Source organism: Bufo bufo, unplaced genomic scaffold (genome assembly GCF_905171765.1).
Source record: "Bufo bufo unplaced genomic scaffold, aBufBuf1.1, whole genome shotgun sequence".
Classification (NCBI taxonomy): Eukaryota; Metazoa; Chordata; class Amphibia; order Anura; family Bufonidae; genus Bufo; species Bufo bufo.
The window spans coordinates 189,478-212,820 of record NW_024400707.1 but is presented as its reverse complement, the minus strand read 5'-3'; the positions used below and the strand labels follow the sequence as shown (position 1 = coordinate 212,820).

The 23,343-nt window shown below is 47.9% G+C and overlaps 1 pseudogene; it reads right to left on the bottom strand.

Moving 5' to 3' along the window:
- Nucleotides 1-7,986: 7,986 nt before the first annotated feature.
- On the bottom strand, nt 7,987-9,199 carry LOC120984463 (annotated as a pseudogene).
- Nucleotides 9,200-23,343: the final 14,144 nt, after the last annotated feature.

Here is a 23,343-nt window from a genome sequence, read left to right as displayed (position 1 = left end):
TTCCGTTGGATAAGTTTCAGTTGGACAGGGTAAAGCCGGATGAGAGTAAGAAGGAGGAGGAAGAGAAGCGGAGGTACAGGTTGATCCCGTGTACTTTTCTGAACTGGCTGCAGGCGTTTGCTATTCTGGCTAGTGTGGTGGGCGAAAAGGCGCCGGAACACTGTTCGGCTCTGTTTTGCTACATGGATGCCATTGGGGAGGCGTACCGGACGTATGGTGGGGTGGCGTGGCTTAGGTATGATGAGCAGTTTCGCCAGAGGAAAGCGGTCAGGCCTAGTATCCGTTGGGACCATAAGGATATAGGTCTGTGGATGCGTTTGATGACGGCTCCAAAGGGTGTGAGTCAGCCCTTTCGTGGGGCGGCCGGGGGTCCCTCGGCGTCAGAGTCAGCAGGGGGGGTCAGAAAAGGTTGTTGTTGGCAGTTCAACGAGGGTCACTGTAAATACCTGTCCGACTGTCGCTTCAAGCATGAGTGCTCAGGCTGTGGTGGTGCCCATAGCTTTGCGCGGTGTTTCAAGCGGGAAAGGGGAAGGGGTTTTGAGGTTGCGCAGAAGAGGGGTGACCCCGGTGAGAGTGGACGTGATGGAGCCGTTTCTAGAGAAATACCCAAATAAGGAAGCGGCGGCTTTATTGTTGGCTGGGTTTAGGGATGGTTTTAGAATCCCGTGTTCGGCTGTAGGATCGGGAATAGCGGGGCGTAATTTGTCATCGGCGTTGATGCGGCCGGAGGTGGTTTCGGAGAAAATTGAAAAGGAGGTGGCAGCTGGGAGGGTGGTAGGCCCATTTAGCGAGTGTCCGTTGTCGGGTTTGTGGGTTTCTCCTTTGGGGTTGGTCCCGAAGAAGGAGCCTAACAAATTTCGGCTAATTCATAATTTGTCTTACCCGGCTGGGTGTTCTGTCAACGACGGCATTGATGATGAGTTATGTTCGGTTTCTTACACGTCATTTGATGAGGCGGTGAGGTGGGTCCGTCTTTTTGGCCAGGGTGCATTGTTAGCTAAGACGGATATTGAGGCTGCTTTTCGCTTGTTGCCAATTCATCCGGATAGTTTTCGTTTGTTGGGTTTTAAATGGGAGGGGCAGTTTTTTGTGGATTGTTGTTTGCCTATGGGATGTGCTATCTCATGTTCACTGTTTGAAACGTTTAGTTCCTTTCTGGAATGGGTTGTGCGGCAGGAGGCGGGATGGAGTTCTGTTTTGCATTACCTAGACGATTTTTTGTTTTTAGGGCCGGCTGGGTCAAGGGTGTGTTCTGTGTTGTTGCACACCATGGAGCGAGTGTCCGCTAGTTTTGGGGTACCTTTGGCGCGGGAGAAGACAGAAGGCCCGTCTACAACAATGACGTTTTTGGGGATTGAGATTGATAGTGTAGCCATGGAGTGTCGGCTGCCTTTGGATAAGGTGGAGGATTTACGTGGTGAAGTGGGCTTGTTGCGGATGGCAAAGAAGGCGCAGCTTAGACGGGTACAGTCCGTTTTGGGGAAGTTAAATTTTGCCTGCAGGATTTTACCTATGGGTAGGGTTTTTTGTAGACGTTTGGCTATGGCCACGGCTGGAGTGAAGGCCCCGTTTCATTTTGTGCGGTTGTCTGCTGAGGTGCGTGCGGATTTGGAGGTGTGGGAGCGTTTTTTGAGGGACTATAACGGTCGGTCGGTATGGATGGAGGCGCTCATCTGTAATGTTGATTTGGAGTTGTTTACGGATGCGTCGGGTTCATGTGGTTACGGGGCTTTTTGTCAGGGGCAATGGAGCGCTGGTGCGTGGCCGGTAGAATGGAGGGTGGCTGGTTTGCTGGGGAATTTGGCCTTATTGGAGTTGTTCCCTATTGTTTTGGCTACCGAGTTGTGGGGGGATTTGTTGAGAAATAAGAGGGTACGTTTTTGTTGTGACAATTTGGGGGTGGTGCAGGCTGTGAATAGTCAGTCAGCAAATTCGCCCCCAGTGGTGCGGTTGCTGCGTCATTTGGTTTTGAACGGTTTGAAGTTGAATGCGTGTTTTGTGGCAGTTCATGTACCTGTGGTTGATAGTTCCATTGCTGACGCTCTTTCTCGTTTCCAGTGGGATCGTTTTCGCAGTTTGGTGCCGGGAGCGGAGGCGTCGGGTCTGCTGTGTCCTCAGTGGCTCTGGAGCGTGGCCTTGGGGTCTCATTAGATCTAGTTCGTCGGTCCGTGAGTAGCGGTACGTGGTCGGCTTATTCTGCTGTGTGGTTGCACTGGGAGCGTTTGATTGAGCAGGTGGGGGGCTGTAAGGGGATTTGAGATTTTCACTCATTGCTGGTTTATTTCGTGGGTCGGTCGTTTAGTGATGGTCTGTCTTTTTCTGTTGCTTCTAAGAGGGTTGCAGCGGTGGCCTTTTGGTTACGAATGCGGGGTTTGGCGGATGTGTCACGGAGTTTTTTGGTGAGGCAAGCCTTGAAAGGGTATCGTCGCAGTGTGGTGAGGAAGGATTCCCGGCGTCCGGTATCTTTTCAGGTGCTGCAGTTGTTATGGGATAAGGTGGGGAGTGTGTGCGAGTCAGGGTATGAGGCGTGTTTGTTTCGGGCAGCTTTTTCCTTGGCTTTCTTTGGGGCATTCCTGGTTTCGGAGCTGGTAGCGGTCAGTCGGGTGCGTGGAGGAGGTTTATTACGGGAGGACGTGAGCTTTGGGGATGAGGGTTTGCGGTGTGTGTTACGCAGGTCCAACACTGATCAGGTGGGGAAAGGGGTGTGCATTTTGTTGCGACCTTTGTCTGGATCGGTGGTGTGCCCGGTTCGCTGTTTGGAGGAGTATGTGGCCCGTCGACCGCTTGGAGGAGCGGGATTGCTGGTACATCGGGATGGCTCTGCTTTGTCCCGTTATCAGTTTGTGGCGGTTTTTCGTAAATGTTTGGCAGCGGCGGGTTTTGTGGCAAGTGAGTTTGCGTCTCATTCTTTTCGCATTGGTGCGGCGACGGAGGCTGCTAGATGGGGTTTGGGTGAGGATGCTATTAGGCGGATTGGCCGGTGGGAGTCTGCGTGTTTTCGTTCATATATCCGGCCTCACTTGTTGTGAGGTTGGTGGAGGGAGCGAGCTGGGTTGTAATGTTTGTTTCTTGCACTTGGGGTAACTGTTTTCCTTTTCGTTTTTTGCAGGTTCGCGTTCTTGTTTGGCGTGGATTTTTGGTCATTCTTATGTGTACTGGGGAGCGTTGAGAGCGGATGTGAGGAGAAGTGGTCGGCAGTTGGGTTTCCAGCCGGATGAGTTGCAGGTCCGGTGGATTGGTGTGCGGGGTATGTTGTGGGGCCGCGTGTTGCCTGAATTTCATGCGTTTGCTTCATTGGATAGGTGCCCGGATATTGTGGTTTTGCACGTAGGCGGGAATGATTTGGGCGTTCGGCGCTCGAGGGATGTGATCAGGGACATCAAGCTTGATGTGTTACGCCTAATGGAGGAATTCCCTGATTTGTTGGTAGTGTGGTCGGAGGTGGTAGCTAGGAGTTCGTGGCGTTTTGCGAGGTCCGTGGATCGGATCAACAAGGCTAGGGCGAAGTTAAATAAGGAGGTGGGGCGTTTTGTGCGGCGGCAAGGTGGTTTTGTGGTTCGGCATACGGAGTTGGAGGTGGCGTCGTCTCAGTTCCTTAGGTTGGACGGGGTGCATTTGAATGAGATTGGCATCGATTTGTGGGCTCTAGGGCTGCAGGATGGTTTGGAGACAGCCTTCAGGGTGTGGCGGGACGCCCATAGGTGAGGTGTCTCCAATGGGCGTCTGTGGCTGGTTAAAAGGGGGGTCCTGGAAGGCAATACTATGTTTAGTAGGTGCATGACACGTTGGAACGTGCATCTATGTGGTTCGGTAAGCTGAAAGCTGGGGGCTCCTGTTGGGCTGGAAGGCCTACAGGGGTAGAGGAATATATGGTTCTGGAGGATTTGGTGCCCTTGGGTCGGCGAGTGCGGCCGAGGGTAAGGATGGAGATGGGTGGAGTGAAGATCGCAGCTTGCTAGGGTTGCCTTCTAGGATCCTTCTGAAAAGTGAATGTTATTATTACAGTATATTTATATGTTTGTATTTATTGGTTGATATTTATTAATGTATATTTGAAAATGATGGTGGAGTATTTTGGCTGTTTAATAAACGGCTGCTATGGCCTTTACACCAACAATTACAGTCTACGTGTGTTAATGGGGATGGTTGGTGGTGGGTGGTGTGAAGGGTCTGGAAAAGGTCTTATCTCCCTAAGTCAGTGTTATTACTGTGTTCCGTCAGGCAGCTTAGGGTACTTTCACACTAGCGTTTTTCTTTTCCGGCGCTGAGTTCCGTCCTAGGGGCTCTATACCGGAAAAGAACTGATCAGTTTTATCCTAATGCATTCTGAATGGAGAGCAATCCGTTCAGGATGCATCAGGGTGTCTTTAGTTCAGTCTTTTTGACTGATCAGGCTTTTCAGAAAACCGTAGCATGTTGTATTTTTACCTCCGGCCAAAAATCCTGAACACTTTGACTGAACGCCGGATCCGGTCTTTTTCCCATTGACTTGCATTAACGCCGGCGCTGTGTGTTCAGTCAAACCGGATCCGGCTTTTGCATGTTAAACCCGAAAAATGTGAAAAAAAAGTTAAAGTCCATAAATGGCGGATCCGTTTTTTCCAATGCATTTTTTCATTGTGATCAAAATCCTGATCAGGATTCAAATGTAATCCGTTTTTCCGGATCCGGCGGGCAGTTCCGGTGTCGGAATTGAACGCCGGATTTAAACAACGCTAGTGTGAAAGTAGCCTTAGTTGATGGCTCCTTATCAGTCATCTCATAAACGCTCATTATAGCTCAATGTGGCTTAAAATAAGCTATTGGTAATTTAGAGATGAGGCTTATTAGATGACCGGCGCAAAGTGAAAGTACGATTCTCACAGCTAGGCAGAAGTTATCACTTTATGACAAATCTGCTAAATATTTTTAGCAAAAACCAATTGAAAAAATGATTTTAAGGCCAAAATGAGTAAAATGCAATCTTAAAAAATATTTACCCCCGAAGGTGTACATAGCCGTTAAGTCTACAGCCTATGGGCATTTTGATTTTCGATGCATTTGTATGGCAATTCAATTTAGAATGACAAATATAGGCTAGGACAAACCTCGTTTGCTAAAGCAAAAGTTCCCCAGTGAATTCCAACAGATTTCTTGGCACGAACATCAGCATGGACTCTTACTGCGTCTTCTGGGTCAATGTGCTGGCTTTTCATAAACCACCTAAAAAAAACTAAAAAAAAGCATAACTAATTCACAACTGCATTGGAGGCTCTGTTTGGGGCTTCAGTCACAGGTTCCGCAAAAATAGGGGAGAGAAAAGTCCTGCATGTTGCAGTCAGTTCTACGTCACTTGTACATCTTCTCTGTAGTGTACATGAGATATGCCTCACTGTCTATGACAATGAAGTGTCAACATTTTTTTTCAGCAAAGAAGAAATCCAACATGCCATGAACAGACAGAGATTAGAAAAATAATTAAAAATAAAAACGACAAGTTGTGCAGAATGTTTTCCCACAAAACACTATATCAATCTGCTCAGCTCCTCCTGCTCTATACCATGCTGCATGCAGATCAGATGCCATGTTCAATGTGGCAGGTTTGGGGTATGGAATGGGAAATCTCCTGGGTACATATACTAAATATATCCATAGACCCCATTCACTCAGCATGTGCCAAATGCTTGTTGTTTGCCAGGCTGGCAGGGCCGGCGTCATAACCCGTCATCCCCGGGCAAGTGTCGGGGCCCAATGCTCCTGGGGGGGGCCCACTAAGCTGCTATGAGCACTTCCATCAATACAGATGGAAGCTCTCACTGCTGTCATTTCACTTAGGGCTCTTTCACACTTGCGCTTTTGTTTTCCGGCATAGAGTTCCGTCGTCGGGGCTCTATGCCGGAAAAATCCTGATCAGGATTATCCCCATGCATTCTGAATGGAGAGAAATCCGTTCAGGATGCATCAGGATGTCTTCAGTTCAGGACCGGAACGTTTTTTGGCCGGAGAAAATACTGCAGCATGCTGCGCTTTTTGCTCCGGTCAAAAATCCTGAACACTTGCCGCATCAACGGATCCGGAATAATAGCCCATTGAAATGTATTATTCCGGATCCGTCCTAACATCTTCAGTTGTTACGACGCAACGACAGATCCGGAAGTTGCGTCTGCGCCTGCGCCAGAAAGTAGGAAGGACTTGGCTGACGCGAAAAGAGACTGATCCGGAAATCCTGAAGCCAACATCAACGTTTTTTTTCTGGATCCGTACGACGGATCCCGGAAAAAAACGTTGATGTTGGCTTCAGGATTTCCGGATCAGTCTCTTACCAAAAAAGTCGGAAAGACGCATCCGGAAAGAAAAAAATTATGCGTTCTTACGCGTTTTTCCGCATCTGGCGTGTAATTCCGGCAAATGGAGTACATGACGGATCTGGACAACGCAAGTGTGAAAGAGCCCTTACGCAGTACCCCTTTGGTGGGCCCTCTGAGTCACATGGGTCTGGCTGCTGCAGAGACTCAGAACACGCCCCTTCTACACAGGACATGCTGCCTGAGGAGTGAGACCGCAGGGCTGGAGCAGAGAAGTGTGAAGACAGTCTGTGAGTAAGTCTGCACTGTGACTGTCTCTTCTCTGTGGGACAGAAGGGGGGGGGGGGGCCCCTTCGATTTGCTGCTGGATGCTGCTTCATTCTATTTAGTTGTTTTACTGTACTAAAATTTGCTGTGGGGCCCAGTCAGTTCTAGCTACATCACTGCACATCTCCTTCTCTCCTCCAGGCCTGACCCACTGCTGCAGCGGGCCGGAGGAGAGAAGGAGCGCAGGGAGCTGCGGTTAGTGAATGACAGGACCGCCGGCTCCCCTGCGCTCCAGCAATGATAGGTATGTGAGGGGGCCACTGGGGGTCATTCATTACACCGTGAGGGCCCCTTACACAGTATAATGACTCCCAGTGCCCCCCATTTAGTATAATGATCCCCATTGACCCTCCATTTAGTATAATGACCACCAGAGCCCCCATTAAATATAATGACCCCGAGTGCCCCCTCCATACAGTATAACCCCAGTGTGGGGGCGACTGGGGGTCGATATTCTGAATGGAGGGCCACTGTGGGGTCATTATACTGTGAGGGCCCTTTACATAGTATAATGACCCCCAGTGTCCCCCATTTAGTATAATGATCCCCAATGACCCTCCATTCAGTATAATGACCCCCAGAGCCCCCTCCATACAGTAGTCCCCCAGTGTGGGGGCTACTGGGGGTCATTATTCTGAAGGGGGGCGACTGGGGGTTATTATTCTGAATGCAAGGCCACTGGGGGTCATTATACAGTGGGGGGGGGATTGGGGGTTCATTATACTGTGTGAAGGGCCACTAGTGGTCATTATACTGTATAGGGGCCACTGGGGGTCATTATACCGTGTGGGAGCCACAGGGGGACATGTAAATGTAAAAAAATGCCTCATGGGGGCCCACTGGGATTTATCGCCCAAGGGCCCACATGAACCTGGAGCCGGCCCTGCAGGCTGGTATACCTCAAATGGAAGGCTCTAGGGTGGCTAACAGTAGCATGGAAGGCCAGGAAATATTGGTTTACAATCCACTGAATAATGGGAGCAGTGGCATGGAAGGCCATGACTTTAGTCCTAAAGTAAATGACTAGACATCAGGTATTCTCCAGAGAATTTTCTGAGCACGAGTATCCACATTTACATTGGATGGGCACACTTTCCAGTACTCCCTCCCTCTTTAAGCCTGCCAGCAAAGGTCACGCCCATGCTTTAAAGAGGCTCTGTCACCCGGTTTCAAGCCTACCCTACCAGGCATATATCCTGGTGGGGCCGATGACGCAGACAAAACCCACACCTTTATTTCTCATGTATGGCCGAAAAAGCAACATTAAAAAAATATGCAAATGAGGAATTCTAGCACTGGGAGGCGGGCTTATGCCTTCCGAGCACTGCTTCTGTGACGCCCCCGTTCCTTGCAAATGACGGCCTTCTGCACCTAATCACACCCACATGTGCATTGATTGACAGCGCTGGCCAGTATCTCCTGCAAAATAAAACCTATTTGAGGGTCCAAGTACAGACCAGCTTCCCCAGAGAACTTTGTTGTCATCTAACGTTGTCCTCTTGCACCAGTGTTGACATGGGGTAAAAACAAAGGTCACTTCATCATGCCCAGGAACACAATTTTGTTCCCACCAGTCCAGTTCAATTACATTTTCGCAGCCAAGGGAACAAACAATCTCAACTCAGTACCAAACCGGGCATTCAGGCCCAGTACAGTGCCGTAATCCAGGTGATCATAATCATTGTGGCTTATCACAACGGCATCTATTTTGGGAAGCTGCTCTATAGTGCACGGTGGCCCTCGAAACTGTTTGGGACCTGCAAAGCTAAACGGAGAGGCCCTCTCACTGAAGACGGGATCAGTAAGAAATACCAAATCATCCATTTCCACCATGACAGACGCATGGCCCAGCCAAGTGATCCTTATGCCATTTGCTGTTTTGCCAGTAAGCTCAGGGTGCTGTACAAAATAGGGTTCAATAACAGGAAGTTCCCGGTCAAGTTCCTAAAAAGAAAAAAAGATTCACATATTTAAACATATTCAAAATGATGCAAAACATCACATCTAAAATACTATGCTAAACCCATATATTTGAAGAATTAAAAGTACAGAAGTATTTTAAGGGGTTATGTGGAACACAAGTGGCCGGTATCCATAAGTGTTTTGCGGTCTGCAAAACATGGTCATGTGAATGTACCCTAAAGGAGAAGAGCCCTAACACTTCCAAATTTAAAGGGGCTGTCCAGCCATTAATATTGATGACCTATCGTCAGGATAGGTAATGAATATCAGATTGGCGAGGGTGTGACACCCGACATCCCTGCCGATCAGCTATTTGAAGAGGGGGCTGGGCTCCATGCGAGCGCCGCTTCCTGTCCATTACCCTGCACTGCTTCTCGGTGCAGTGTAACACTGCATTCAAATCAATGGAGCGAGTGCTTGTAATTACACTACACCACCGCTTCACAGGAGACGAGTCGTAGTGTAATGACCAAGAAGCGGAGCTTCCATGGAGCACCGCCTCGTCTCACAACTAATTGGCGGGGGCGCCGGGTTTCAGACCCCCACTAACAGATATTGATGACCTATCCTGACGACTGGTAATCAATAATAACGGCTGCACAACCCCTATAATTCCTTACTGCCATGTTAACCGCCTCCCGACCGCCTAACGCAGGGATGCATCTTGCGGGCGGTCGGTTTTTTCCTCGTAGACGCATCGGCGCGTCATCTCGCGCGCGCAGCTAAGAAGATGATCTACAGCCTGCCAGCAGCGATCATTCGCTGGCAGGCTATAGATGCGATTTTTTTTAACCCCAAAAAGGTATATTAGACGCTGTTTTGTTAACAGCGTCTAATATACCTGCTACCTGGTCCTCTGGTGGTCCCTTTTGCTTGGATCGACCATTAGAGACACAGGCAGCTCTGTAAGTAGCACCAATCACCACACTACACTACACCCCCCCCGTCACTTATTAACCCCTGATCACCCCATATAGACTTCCTGATCACCCCCCTGTCATTGATCACCCCCCTGTAAGGCTCCATTCAGACATCCGTATGTGTTTTGCGGATCCACGGATCCGCAAAACACGGACAATTGCGGACAAGAATAGGACATGTTCTATAGGCTCTACAAAAAACGCAGTGTTCGCCCGATCAGGCCTGATCTTGTGCGCACACTTGCGTTCAGTCCGCCCCACCGCAGAGACAGAAATATTTTTTTTCTGATCACTGCAAAAACACTGTAAAATCGCTGCGGCGCTATAAAGATCACTTTTGAGGGGCATGGCGAGTTCATAGATTTTTTTTTTTGGCACAAGTTAGCGGAAATAGATTTTTCTCATATTCAAGTCTCATATTCCACTAACTTGTGACAAAAAATAAAATCTCACATGAACTCACCATACCCCTCACGGAATCCAAATGCGTAAAATTTTTTAGACATTTATATTCCAGACTTCTTCTCACGCTTTAGGGCCCCTAAAATGCCAGGGCAGTATGAATATCCCACATGTGACCCCATTTTGGAAAGAAGACACCCCAAGGTATTTCGTGAGGGGCATGGCGAGTTCATGTAAAATTTTATTTTTTGTCACAAGTTAGTGGAATATGAGACTTTGTAAGAAAAAAAAAGAAAAAATCATTTTCCGCTAACTTGTGCCAAAAATAAAAATATTCTAGGAACTCGCCATGCCCTTCACGGAATACCTTGGAGTGTCTTCTTTCCAAAATGGGGTCACTTGTGGGGTATTTATACTGCCCTGCCATTTTAGGGGCCCTAAAGCGTGAGAAGTAGTTTGGAATCCAAATGCGTAAAAAATGCCCTGTGAAATTCTAAAGATACTCATTGGAATTTGGGCCCCTTTGTGCACCTAGGCTGCAAAAAAGTGTCACACATGTGGTATCGCCGTACTCAGGAGAAGTAGGGAAATGTGTTTTTGGGGTGTATTTTTACATATACCCATACTGTGTGTGAGAAATATCTCTGTAAAATGACAACTTTGTATAAAAAAATTGGAAAAGTTGTGTTTTACAGAGATATTTATCTCACCCAGCATGGGTATATGTAAAAATACACCCCAAAACACATTGCCCTACTTCTTCTGAGTACGGCGATACCACATGTGTGACACTTTTTGCAGCCTAGGTGCGCAAAGGGGCTCAAATTCCAATGAGTACTTTTAGGATTTCACAGGGCATTTTTACGCATTTGGATTCCAAACTACTTCTCACACTTTAGGGCCCCTAAAATGCCAGGGCAGTATAAATACCCCACAAGTGACCCCATTTTAGAAAGAAGACACCCCAAGGTATTCCATGAGGGGTATGGTGAGTTCATGTAAAATTTAATTTTTTGTCACAAGTTAGTGGAATATGAGACTTTGTAAGAAAAAATAAAAAAATAAAAAATCATTTCCCGCTAACTTGTGACAAAAAATTAAAACTTCCATGAACTCACTATGCCCATCAGCGAATACCTTAGGGTGTCTACTTTCCAAAATGGGGTCATTTGTGGGGTGTTTCTACTGTCTGGGCATTGTAGAACCTCAGGAAACATGACAGGTGCTCAGAAAGTCAAAGTGCGTAAATTCACATTTTTGCACCATAGTTTGTAAACGCTATAGCTTTTACCCAAACCAATAAATATACACTTATTGCATTTTTTTTTTATCAAAGACATGTAGAACAATAAATTTAGAGAAAAATTTATATAGAAATGTAGTTTTATTTGAAAAAATTTAAAACAGAAATTGAAAAATGTCATTTTTTTGCAAAAATTTCGGTCAATTTTGATTAATATCAAAAAAAGTTAAAATGTCAGCAGCAATGAAATACCACCAAATGAAAGCTCTATTAGTGAGAAGAAAAGGAGGTAAAATTCATTTGGGTGGTAAGTTGTATGACCGAGCAATAAACCGTGAAAGTAGTGTAGTGCAGAATTGTAAAAAGTGGTCTGGTCATTAACCACCTCAGCTCCCCTAGCTTAAAGGGGTTGTCCGAGTTATTTTTTTTGTTCTTTCTATGTTCCTAACTGGGCAAATATAACAACTTTACAATTAACTCACTTTATCTCCGGTGGCTGGTTTCTCAGATTTCACTAAGGGTCACATGACCTGTGATGTCAGCTTCTCTCCCTGCTCTGATAAACTTCGTTTACAAGCCTGTAAACGACTAGACGTCACTGTGCTGGCCACGCCCCCCTTCACTGCCATCTGATCTCTCTCCTAGGATTCTTAACCCCTTCAGCTGCACAGACTGGGTATCTGCAGCAGTGACCATTCTGGGCACAGGAGCTGAAGGACTAGAGAGCAATGCACAAGAAGGTAGGGGGAAGATCCTGTGTGTATTAGCAGTGTCATTATACAGGTAGGACTTGTAGTCCTACACATACAACATGCTGCAGAGTCTCCCAGCAGGCAGACATGTCACTCAGGGCAGCTCTTGTATCCACTCCCTTAGCAGTGTCATTATACAGGTGGGACTTGTAGTCCTACACATACAACATGCTGCAGAGTCTCCCAGCAGGCAGACATGTCACTCAGGGCAGCTCTTGTATTCACTCCCTTAGCAGAGCAGGGGAAGGGCAGAGATTGTTTTTTCGGGCCGCCTCCAACAGAAAAAATTATACGGGAGTGAAGGAAACAGGAGGATCAGCTGCAGAAAGCAGATAAAAGCAAACACACTTTTTGTGGGCGTACTGCAAAATGGCCACAGATTGACGTGGAAATGAAAGAGTGGATCACACGTCATAGGAACAATGGCTTCTGCATATCTACCAAAATGATCATATATGAAGCCAAGCGTCTAGCTGCAGAAAAAGGCATTGATGAGTTTACTGGATCCCCATAACGGTGCTACAGATTTATGAGGAGGTGTGGCCTTGCTATGCGCACCAAAACTAGAATAGCACAAAAAATGCCAAAAGAATACGAGTCCAAGATTCTTTTTCACAAATTTGTGCTGGATTCAAGAAAGAAAAATAGCTATCAAATAAGCCAGATTGGGAATATGGATGAAGTCCCATTACCCTTCGATGTTCTATCGAACAGGACTGTTGATATGAGAGGCGCAAAAACCGTAACAGTGAAGACCTCAGGGCACAAAAAAACCCATTACACGGTTGTATTGTCCTGCTGCGCAGATGGGACCAAACTGCCACCAATGATCATTTTCAAAAGGAAGAACATGCCAAAAGAGGTGATTCCAAGAGGAGTGATTGTCCATGTTCATGAGAAAGGGTGGATGGACGAGAATGGCATGGGAATATGGGTCGACAAAGTGTGGTCCAAACGACCTGGAGGGCTTCTGAAGAAACTGGCCTTACTTGTGCTTGACCAGTTTAGGGCACATATCACCAAAAACACAAAAAAGAGGTTCAAAGACGTGAACACTCATCTAGCGGTCATTCCTGGGGGGCTTACCAGCCAGCTGCAGCCTCTTGATGTATCATTAAACGAGCCATTTAAGGTTTGCATGCGGGAGGAGTGGAATAAGTGGATGGCTGCTGGGAATCATGACCTTACACCCAGTGGACGGATGAAGAGGCCAGGGCCGGTGCAAGGATTTTTGCCGCCCTAGGCAAGATAAAAATTGACGCCCCCCCCCCCCCCTTATCAGATGATATGCCCATATCATGTTCCACCCCTTTCTCAGCTTTTAAATTAAAAGAACTGCTATGTTTCCCCTAGGGTTAATCCAGCTTCTTGTAGCCGTCTCTTTTTGCGGAACAGAATTGTGGACCCATACATTTCTATGGGGCCGCACAACAAGCGGCCCCGATCCGGAACTGCGGACCCGGATCCGCAATTCCGATCCTGAAAAAAATAGAACATGTCCTATTCTTGTCCGCAATAGTGCCGGCAATGTGCGGTCCGCAAAGTGCGGAACGCACATTGCCGCTGTCTGTGTTTTGTGGATCCGCAAAACACACACGGATGTGTGAATGGACCCTAAATGTGAGGTAAATTAGTTTCCAATGTAGTATTAATAACTAAACAATTACATAATAAACATATTGCATTGTCTACTTACCACCATGACAATAAGATGATCTGGTCTCTGGCTGCAGTCTGGCTCTGCGGACTCCCTTGTCACTCTCTTTCCCCCCCCTCCCTCCCTTGTCACTCTCATTATTTCCCCCCCCTCTCCCTTGTCACTCATTATTTCCACCCCCCCTCCCCCCTTGTCACTCATTATTTCCACCCCCCCCCTCCCCCCTTGTCACTCATTATTTCCATCACCCCCCCCCCCCCCCCCCTTGTCACTCTCTTTTCCCCCCACCTCTAGCCTCTAGTGTAGCGTGGCCGAGCTCTGTTCGATCCGCGGTACAGGAGCATTTGTTTCCTGTACCCGGCCGGACTGACAGGAAGTGCACACTAAGTGAGCACTTCCTGTCAGTGTAGTTTACAGAACCGTTTTTAGGTGGGTCAGACTACAGTAGCTAATTAGCGAGCTAAACCCTTTTAATCTAGAACAAATTAACAGGTAATGGGTAGCTTATTTCATTTGATTTAAAACTTAACATTTAATTAATGTCAATCATAAAAAGATAGGACCTTCAATCTAAACACTCAAAGAAAAGAATGTATCTGTAACCACTGGTTACACTAGTCTCCTGAAAAAATGGACGGAGACGGGAAGGAACCATACACAGGGATAGCGTTCAGAACAGATAGGGTGAAGGGTACGCAAGTACCAAGACAGAGGGACACACTGCTTGGACAATACCCTAGATGTCCCTATTCTATCTAGATCACACCACTATCTAATGCAAAAATCCCTGCATTCGCCCTCCCTAAAGGTGGACTGCCCAGCTTGGCCCGATAGACAGAATAGATGGTCCTGTGATGAGTAAATTCTCTATCGGGTGTGGGCACTAAAGTTGGCAAAAAGGACGTGGTGATTGGAGTCCAGGTAAATTGGCGATACCGATGTGAGGGGTCGCAAATCCTGGTCCAAATCAACCACATACAGATGTATTAATCAGAAAGATACAGTGTCCCGACGCGTTTCCTCAGTGATGTCTGATTCATCAGGGGACAAAATTATATATAAGAGGCTCCCTGGTGTAAGGATACCTCTTCCAACCAAAACACGTGACACAGGATGGTATCTTAGTGCATAGTCTCGAGTCCTGTGTAGACCCTGACTATATATCAACCGCCATCCGGTTATATATCACAATCCGGAAAGTGAGTCAAGAACGATCCTGTGTCACTTAGTCACAGTCGTTATAGGGATACATAAACTGCTGTGACTTGAATCCAAGTATAGTGAAAACACCACGTCTAGGGTTACATATACAACACAATGGGTCAAAGTGTCAATTTCGTTTGCAGTGTAACAGATCCATGCTAGTTGTAGCCCCCAGCATAGGTTGACGATCTGTGCAGTGCTAAATGCAAAACAATACTAAATCACTGTGGGAAGCAAGTATGTCAGCGTGGTACACTTATCTGTCCAGTTCTAAATGACAACTGTTCCCAGATATCGCTAGGTGGAAGGTGCTCCTTGGCGTCCCGCGTGTAGCAGTGGCAATGAAGCCGCGTTCGCGGGTTGTTTAAAAAGGCCAGGTAGCTCCGCCCCTGCTCTACGCCCCCTCGACGTCATGCAGTGCCGTCGTCATGTGATGCCTCAGCTGTTCGGCTTCAACTCACATGACCGCACCTCTTCCTATGATGCGGTGTATAGAGGCATGTACTGTCGCCAGGCAACCATCCGGGTAACCGGCTTCCTTAATGAAGCCGAGATCCAAACAATACAGGTAACCCAGCAACCGGCCGTCTGACTAGTAGCTGATCCTACGACGAGCACTCTATCTTACGCATGTGTGAGGCGGGTATGTTATGGTGCAAAAATCGGGTCAAAGGGCTAGTTTGCCCAAACTTTTGCTACCACCTAAATACAAAATAATTTCCACCTGTATGTCTAGTTTATAGTTCACATAGTGGAATAATGAAGTTTCTAAGGTAGTTCCTCAAAATTACTAACGTTATCAGCAGTGGCTGTCGCACCCTTTTAAAAGAAGGGGCTCATCCTCTGTAGGTGACCAAACCAAACCAAGTTCGAAATAAAGGAAGCTTATTTTATCCTACAATGCATATATGTTATTAGTATTGTGTGGGCACAGAGGGTAGAAGATGTGATCGGATAGTATGTCCCAATTGTCAGAGAGAGACACTACGGATCTATATAGCAACTGAACGACAGTTGTTCGTTCAGACCCGTAGGCACCACTGTTTTAAGATGGAAGATCCACCATGTCTCTCTCTGCAGAATCCTCCGATCCCAGTCTCCCCCCCTAGGTTGTCTTGCAATGGTCTCAATTCCCATGAATTTCAAAAATGACACATCACCTCCGTGCATCATGTTGACATGCTTTGCCAGGGACGTGTCTCTGTCATTCCTCACGTCACAAAGGTGTTCACCCACCCGTCGTCGCAATTCGCGGGTGGTTTTCCCTATGTATTCAAGGCCGCATCTACAGTTCGCTCTATAGATCACTCCTTGAGTGCGGCAATTAATGAAATGTTTAATTTGGTAGGTTTTGCCAGTGACGTTAGAACGGAATGACCGTCCCTGTGTAATATATCGACATGCCACACAGCCACTACAGTGAAAGCAACCGATCGGGCGCTGAAGCCATGTCCCTTTAAGATCACGTGCCTCACTGTAGTGGCTGTGCACTAGGCGGTCCTTGAGGCTAAGGCCTCTACGATATGTGACCTGTACCCTCTCAGGAAGCACCTTTTTGATATCCGGATCGATTAAGAGGACCTCCCAGTGGTTCCTCAGTATCTGTTTGACCTTATTTGAGGCATCATCAAACGTGCCTATAAGGCGTATATACCCGTCCCCAGTTTTTTCCGGTTTCGGGTAGAGGAGATCCTCTCGCTTACTTTCACATGCTCTCTTGAAGGCCAATTTAAGCACTTTATCAGGGTAACCCCTCTCCCGAAAACGAATTCTCAGGTCATTTGCCTGTTCTTTAAAGGCTTCCCAGGTGGAACAGTTCCTCCTGATGCGCAGGTACTGTCCCACCGGTATTCCCTTCTTCAGGGGAAAGAGATGATGGCTACTCCAATGTAGGAGTGAGTTAGTGGAGGTGGGTTTCCTGAAAGTGCTTGTTTGTAACGCGTCTTCCTTGTCTCTTGAGATCAATATGTCAAGAAAGGGCAAGGTGTCTTTTTCAATAACTGAAGTAAATTTCATGTTGATGTCATTCACGTTTAGATTTTTGACGAAATCACAGAAATCTTGCTCTCCCCCTTTCCAGACAACAAAGACATCGTCGATAAATCTTGCCCAAGTAACGATGCATGGGGTGTATATGTTGGGAGTGTCACCGAAGACCAATGTCCTCTCCCACCAGCCCAGGAACAAATTAGCATACGACGGGGCACATGAACTCCCCATCGCGGTGCCCCTGAGCTGGTGGTAGAGGACCCCGTCAAATAGGAAATAGTTCCTTGTGAGGACAAAATTTAACAGTCGCAGGACAAAGCCATTGTGTGGATAGAACTGTTGTCCCCTAGTGAGGAGACTTCCTGTCAGTCCAGCCGGGTACAGAAAACAAAAGCTCCTGTACCGCGGACCGAACAGAGCTCGGCCACGCTACATTAACAACAGCACACAGCAGGCGCAGGCAGGATTCTTTAGAGCGGCAAGCACTCAGCCTCAGCCGCCCAGGCGGCGCAGCATGAGGGGCGCCGCCGGCCGCCCGAACTTATATAAGCAACTTTCTTTTTTTTTTTTTAACCGCAACGGGCGCCCCCTGCTGCATGGCGCCCTAGGCGACTGCCTAAGTCGCCTTACTGGTGGCGCTGGCCCTGGAAGAGGCCCACTATCACCCAAGTCTGCGAGTGGGTGAAGTCATCATGGCAATCAGTAAAGGAAGAAATGGTTGTCAAATCCTTAAAAAAATGCGGCATCAGTAATGCCCTGGACGGTTCGGAGGATGGTGTCCTATATGAAGACACCAGTGACAGTGATACCACTGACATTGAGCCACTGAGTTCGGACAGCAGTGAAGAGTTTTTGGGGTTTTCAGATGACTAGAGGTCATGTCGTACTGAAAATCTTTCTCTTCTGTTATTGTTAATGTTTCATAATGCTGCTGGTGACTGTTGGTAATGTTTGCACATTATATGTTATTTTATTAAAATGTTTTAGTCCACCTTTTAGTTCAAATTATTTTTTTCTCCATTTTCCTCCTCTGAAAACTGGGTGCGTCTTATCATCAGGTGCGTCTTATAAAGCGAAAAATACGGTACCTTATTTCCAGCAGTCTTCTTTTTACTTTATTTCGTTTTGTCCTTTTGATATAAAAGCCCTTTTTATGATATGCTAATGAGGCTCCAAGGTGCCCAGAGGGGCGTTTTTTCCCCTCTCCGGTGCCCAGTGAGGCCCCCCTGCAGTGCCCAAGAACGCCTCCTGATCCTCAAATAACCTCCCACAGCCCCGGCAAAACGGTCCCGCCCCCTCCCCACGTCATCGTCTACCTTCTAGAAATGCCCCGTCCTTCTTCCTGTCGGAAGAAAAGTTGCCAGAAAACTTGCGCAGGCGCAGTACCGCCTGCGGCCTGCGCCTGCGTGATCATCTGTAGTGTACGGGGACTGTAATACCCGTCACTACCAAAGTGTCACTTGGTGTGCTGTCGTCCCTCCTTAATTATGGGGAAGTTGGTGTATGTCAGTTTTATAAGATGTCATTTAATGTAATGCATGTATTTCCCTGTTACTGTGAAACTTGCATGTACAGGCCTGCTAGGGGTGTCATTCCAGCTCTTAGTCCTTAGAGGGAGCTAGGGAGCCCTAGTTTATATAAGGCCCAGACAGGGAAGTAGAAAGGCAGACGGAGTCTAGTGTCTGTAATCTACAGTGGGAGATTAGACAATGTCTGAGACAAGTCCAGGCCTGAAGCCTGCTGTCCAGGAGAAGATTCCCTCCTGAATTCCCATATGCAGAAACAGGAATATCTTAGCTAAAGAGCCTGAGGAAGTTTCCAGAAGCTGAGAGAGAGACAGAGGCAAAGCGCAGAGAAGCAAGAGGTACTCAGAAAGACAGAGGAGGTACTTATTCTATAGCCAAGGATATAAAGCCAGAATTAGGTTAATGGGCCTTGGAGAAGATTTGCTATATTCCAGGATCAGACAGAAATAGAGTGCAAGCTCCTGTGCTGCAAGTCCTGTGTTTAACACTCTGTGATAACCTTGCTCAAGCTGTAATTGCCTGCATCGACCGTATTACAAAATCGACTGTATGCCAAGGAACTGCGATTCCAATATTGTCTCTGCATGAAAACTACTAAAGTTGGAGTTCTGTTTTAATACCACGTCTTCCTCAATTTATTCCTGCATCCGCAAACGGCGTGCCACCGTTTACTTGGCACTGGCGTCACGAACTATTTCTATCATTACCTGCCCTTGCAGAGAGTCAGCCGTACCAGGTTAGTGTCTATTGCACTACATCACCCAGAAACATCTATTGCACACAACTTGAGTACGCTGCACCTCTCTTTTGGCGTCACGAACACAGGATACGCACGCTTTCTAGTGCAAGAAGCGTGAACTTTGTGCCTTATACCGTTGCCCTGTGACCAAAGTGACAATTTTCCTGTTTATTTAAAGTGGACTTTGTGGACTGAAAATTATACCCAAAGTGTACCTAAAAACTCTGAAAAGTGCTGTGCAGTGTTGCGCTACCCAGAGGAAGAAAATCGCCACATTGGAGTGTGGTTTTATGGACTTTTCATCATCCTGCTTGCTGTCAGTGAATAGACAGCGTTTCTTGCTAAAGATGGCCGCTGGGCTTGCTGAATTTACTGCTGCGTCACCTTCATCCCGAAAAGGCAGGAAAAATTGGCGCCTTTCTGAGGAAAAAGCGGGAAGGAGTTCAAGGTCAGGCGCCACTGCTTATCTGGACATTTGCATGTCTGCCAGCATGGACACCGCTTCCACATACTGGAATACCTGGGGGGCGGCCTCCCAGTGCAGTGGGAGGAGCTGGCTGCTGTAATCGACGCGACCCTATCGCTCTCCTCAGAAGGATCGAGCATGTTGGAAAGTGAGCATCATTGTGCTGCTATGTCTACGCCAGAAATACCGCAAGTGCCTGATGTTGGTGTAGAGCCAGAGGAGGCTCCACCGGCCTACTCTCCGGGACCGGAGACACCCGCCTGCCGCCCAAGGGAGAAAGAACCCGAGCCCTACTATGGCTCGTGGAGAGACTTTTTTCAACCATCTTTCAAATGGTCCTCCCTGATGGCGGAGATCCGAGAGGCCGCTATAAGGCGGAATACAAAGACCAAAATCATCTATGAGGAACTAACTAAGACAATACATGAGAAGCATACGCACACCCAACCCCGCCTGGAAAGGAGAAAGGGAGTGGTGCTGTCATTTGACAAATCCCGTGGCTACGGGTTCATCCAGGACTATCTAACTGGCAGAGACCTCTATGTGAATCGAAGGTCTGTCAAAAGAGACTACCTCCCTTCGTACCAGCACAGCCTCCGCGAGGGAGAGGAAGTGGAATACACCCCTGCCGAGAGCCTGCGAGGCCCTTATGCGACTGCTGTGACCCGTCCCAAACGAGTACCTGAGGACTGGGAGGCAGAAGAAGGAGAAGACTACTCTGGCTGCGAGCGGGAACCGGAACGCTCTCCAGAGCCGGCCCATCATGCCTTTCAGGAGCGGAGCTCCTTCATTGGGCCAAACGTCTTCTGGCAGCCAACCGTGTTGGAGAAATGGGTGAGTCCCTATCCTTCCCCCGAGCTGCCTCGTCGGGAGAGGACCATATCAGAGATGGAACAGTTAAAAGGACTTAGTGCTACCTTTGAAAACATCCGGAGGGGTCGGAGACCCGATGCATCAACAGAACCTGCAAAGGCCGAGTCCGCACCATCGCTTCCTGTACCTGCGCCGGCGGCGCCAGCAGATGACAGCGACTCCGACACAGAGAGCATCGGTGAGCAGATTGTCCGGCTGGAGGAGAAGTTGCGGGAGCTGCGCAAGATCGCGACCGCCAGGATCCAGACGCCGCCAAAGAAGGACGAGGTAAGGGTGCCTGTCACCACGCGTAGGCCACATTCTGCTGCCACCGCTCCGTCAGTGCCCCAAAGGAGACCCCCGGTTGCTGTGAATAGCCGCGCAGAGCTCACCGGGATACTTGAGGCGGCGGTAACCACTCCGTTCCATCCCACAATTCTTATGCCGGGACCGGTACGGTCCACCCAAGGGTTTACCCCTAGGCCCATGGGGCCAATACCTATTAGGGGCCCCTTTACCCTACAGCTGCCCCCCAATACAGTTATGTGGGCACATCCCCCTGTAGAGGACTACTACAGGCCGTACTTGCCAGCAGAGCCAAGTGGTTATGACATGCCACTGTGAATCAGCCTGCTAGGCCTTTGATTTATTTCACTGCAGAAGTTTGATGTTAACCCTTCCAGGACAGGAGTCCTATGTTTCCTGGTCCTTTGTTGCGGCTGCCAGTTTGTCCACGGCTCAGTGGTAGGTGTTGACCACTGAAACAACAAAGCTAACAAGGCCAAGTTTGTTTCCAGGACCTCCTGCCTGCTTTTGCTACCCCACGCCAAGTTGTGCCTGTTCCTTTGTTGCACCTTTTACCCTTCACCCCCTTTTCAGGTTGATCAGGGGCATTACAGCACTTTTCTTTGCTGTCCTTTTATTGTGCAACTTGATACTAAGGAACCGTGCCCGGAGACAGACTCAAAAGGACCTGAGCCTCTGAGATTTTTGCTCTTTTAAAAGAAATGTGCCCAGAGATGGACTCCACCGCATGAGAGCCTCTGTGATTTATAGGAAAATAACCTGGGTACGGACTCATGTTTGTTCTTTGAGCCTCCAAGAACTTTTATACTGTTATTATACTGTTTTATCATGGACTTATTCATTGTCATGGACTATCCTGGTTCTAATGTTACGCTGTGCCAGGTCAGCGCCCCCGTTCCATTCACTATCCGGAGAGAAGAGAACGACGCCCCTTGTCACTACCCTTCACCTTTGCCAATTGGACCTGATGTAAATGTAAATGCAGATGAATTACATATATGTATGCCTGCATGTCTCTATTTTCTGTTTCAGGTAGAGATTCCGGTTGGGCGACCCATGATGGAGTACGAGGTCGTACTCAGCTTAAAGCAGTGGGGTATGTAGTGTACGGGGACTGTAATACCCGTCACTACCAAAGTGTCACTTGGTGTGCTGTCGTCCCTCCTTAATTATGGGGAAGTTGGTGTATGTCAGTTTTATAAGATGTCATTTAATGTAATGCATGTATTTCCCTGTTACTGTGAAACTTGCATGTACAGGCCTGCTAGGGGTGTCATTCCTACTTCTAGTCCATAGAGGGAGCTAGGGAGCCCTAGTTTATATAAGGCCCAGACGGGGAAGTAGAAAGACAGACGGAGTCTAGTGTCTGTAATCTACAGTGGGAGATTAGACAATGTCTGAGACAAGTCCAGGCCTGAAGCCTGCTGTCCAGGAGAAGATTCCCTCCTGAATTCCCATATGCAGAAACAGGAATATCTTAGCTAAAGAGCCTGAGGAAGTTTCCAGAAGCTGAGAGAGAGAGACAGAGGCAAAGCGCAGAGAAGCAAGAGGTACTCAGAAAGACAGAGGAGGTACTTATTCTATAGCCAAGGATATAAAGCCAGAATTAGGTTAATGGGCCTTGGAGAAGATTTGCTATATTCCAGGATCAGACAGAAATAGAGTGCAAGCTCCTGTGCTGCAAGTCCTGTGTTTAACACTCTGTGATAACCTTGCTCAAGCTGTAATTGCCTGCATCGACCGTATTACAAAATCGACTGTATGCCAAGGAACTGCGATTCCAATATTGTCTCTGATGGAAACTACTAAAGTTGGAGTTCTGTTTTAATACCACGTCTTCCTCAATTTATTCCTGCATCCGCAAACGGCGTGCCACCGTTTACTTGGCACTGGCGTCACGAACTATTTCTATCATTACCTGCCCTTGCAGAGAGTCAGCCGTACCAGGTTAGTGTCTATTGCACTACATCACCCAGAAACATCTATTGCACACAACTTGAGTACGCTGCACATCAACCTCCTCAGGGCAACAGCGCTCAGGTTACATCACTGGGCTCGGCGCATGCCCAGTGAGACTTTTGAGGCTGTTGCCCTCAGGAGCTTGATGATTGCACAGGCGCAGGCCGCAGGCGGTCCTGCGCCTGCGCGAGTTTTCTGGCCGCCGACAGGAAGAAGGACGGGGCATTTCTAGAAGGTAGACGATGACGTGGGGAGGGGGCGGAACCGTTTGCCAGGGCTGTGGGAGGTTATTTGAGGATCAGGAGGCGTTCTTGGGCACTGCAGGGGGGCGTCACTGGCCACCGGAGAGGGAAAAAACGCCCCTCTGGGCACCTTGGAGCCTCATTAGCATATCATAAAAAGGGCTTTTATATCAAAAGGACAAAACAAAATAAAGTAAAAAGAAGACGGCTGGAAATAAGGTACTTTAGTGAACATAGCGATGGTGACCGCTTAAAATGGTAAAAGCAGGTGACAGATTCCCTTTAAGGCCTCTTTCAGACGGGCGTTGAGGGAAAATGTGCAGGTGCGTTACGGGAACACCCGCGATTTTTCAGCGTGAGTGCAAAATATTGCAATGCGTTTTGCACTCGCGTGAGAAAAATCGCGCATGTTTGGTACCCGAACTTCTTCACAGAAGTTCGGGCTTCGGATCGGTGTTCTGTAGATTGTATTATTTTCCCTTATAACATGGTTATAAGGGAAAATAATAGCATT